Here is a 2,384-nt window from a genome sequence, read left to right as displayed (position 1 = left end):
TATTGAAGACTGTTTGAATGATTCTGAATTTCCATTGCATATGGAACACTTATGATTTATATTTCATGTATATTCCATTTGCACAATAATGGATTTGCAAAAGTATGAGTCACAGTAGGTGTTAACTAATAAGTATTACCATACAGTAGTTGCATAATGTACAAAATCCTCAGTAGTTCATTACAAATTAATGCTAAAGCCAAGCAAAAATTATTGCAACTAGACATTCAATTAAGGAAGGTTTATCTGTCCAGTACTATGATACCTGTATTGTCAATGTTCCGTTATTGCTTCAGTGAGAATGCACAAAATTTTAATCCACTTGAGCCTTCCTGTCATTTCATCTTTTTCTTTTGTCATAGCTACTCATCTTTATTGGCAGAATCAATGCTCAATGGATACAGCAACAAAGCATTAACACTGTTATACAGTTGATGTAATATTAGAATAATATGGGAAATAAGCAAGTGCAGCGGACGTAATATTATGTTTTGCCAGTTAACATGTTTTTCCACAGTGTCAAATATACATTTTGATTTCTGCAAATGTGTATTGGGTGTACAGACTTACATGTTGATAGCAGCTGGCATCTGGATAAAAATTCATTAGTATTGAAACATTCCTTACTCTCAGTTTGTAGATGTTAGCTGACTTGCTGACTCTTTTTCCAGCATTTTGTGTGTTGTGTAGCTTTCATTTCAAGATGTTTACTTATGAGGAGAAAATGCCAAAAGTACTAAAGGAGGCAAAGGTGAAAGGAAGAGAACAGGTATTCTGCCACAAAAGAAGTATTCTTGCATTGCACTGGAAGGGTAATAGAGAGACACAACTACAGTGCAGAGTGTGACAACAAAGACATCCACTGTTAAAATGAAAGCTGTGGCAGTTGCTGAGTGGAGTGACCTGTTTCATCAATGTTTGACATTGGAGCACTGCACACAGTACAATTAGTTGGTGGAGAAAGCTGGCTTTTCATTGCATTGTAATGGCAGTATTGAATGCATGCCTGGTGCACAACATAATGACAAAGGAGAAACTGTCTACAACAAAGTTTATTGAGAAAATGTGTAAATGATTTTTGTTGTCAGCTGTACAGTCAAGAAAGGTCAGGAAAAGTAGCTCAGCTTTCAGAAAAAGAACACTTCCTTAATTGCATCACTATTGTAGAAGATAATAAAAAAGAAAAAGGTGGTATAATACATAGATGTAGTGCGGGAGATGTTTCCTAACAAGTTCCCAAAAACAACTGTATCCCATCGTACCATAACGACTTACGAAGAAATTTCAAGAGACAGGTTCAGTGTTAGTTCCAGAACAAATTCGTAGAGCCCCGAAGTTACAGCTGTGCAAGAACAGAAAGATGCTTATCATGAAAAGCAAATCCCTTACTGCAAATGGTTTACATCTTTTATGGAAAGGAATGCCATATTCTTGATGTCGTGTTCTATACAGAAGGTTCTGGTTCCATCTTTCTGGTTATGTTAGCACACAAAACACCTGGTTGTGGCCAACAGAAAATCATTGTGCTGTGCTTGAAACGCCATTACATGAGCAAAAATTGGAGTGTGAGTAGCAAAATCCAGATGGAGCATTATTGGGTCTGTATTTTTTGAAGAGACCATGAACAGTGAATGTTATTGTTTAATGGTAAATGGTACATGATCTCATTGATGATGTAAAGGAAGACAAAATTAGTACTCATGGTTTCAACAAAATGTTGCTACTGCATGCACAACTAACTGTGTTATGTGTCTTCTGGAAGAGTTTTTGGGGAACGTGTGATCTCAAAAGACCTGTGACCACCTCACTTGCTGGATCTTATTCCACCAGGCTTTTTCCTTTGGGGAGCAGCAAAATCTGTAGTGTAACACAATTGTCCACATACAGCTTCGTGACTTAAAAATGAAAATAACTACACATGTAAGAAGCATGTCACAACTAGATCTGCAGAAAATGTTTTTCAATAAAATTAAACTGATTCAGACATGCATAGCTGCCCACTGATGTCATTTCCAAGATAGGTTATAATTGCACATGAACTTTCCAAACATCTATCATAAGTTGGCAGTGCCAAACATTGCATGATTTTTACATATGGAGCAGTCCATGATGGGACAGCATGTTGTCAAAGTGAAAACTTATTACAAATGTGGTGAATGTGACAGACTTCACAACTCTGTGGAATGATTGATCAACATACGCCGAATAAGTCGACTGTGTTAAGACTGATTGCTAAATTTAAGAAAACTGGTTTGGTTATGGATATTAAACTCTTGGACCATCCACATGTTAGCCCTTGTGTGGGAAACATCACTGCTATGAGTGATGATGTTGCTGTAAACCCACTGAAATCTGTTCGCTAACATTCACAACAATTGGATATT

The sequence above is a fragment of the Schistocerca piceifrons genome, chromosome 2 (genome assembly GCF_021461385.2).
Source record: "Schistocerca piceifrons isolate TAMUIC-IGC-003096 chromosome 2, iqSchPice1.1, whole genome shotgun sequence".
Taxonomy (NCBI): Eukaryota; Metazoa; Arthropoda; class Insecta; order Orthoptera; family Acrididae; genus Schistocerca; species Schistocerca piceifrons.
Note: the sequence above shows the minus strand (reverse complement) of the source record.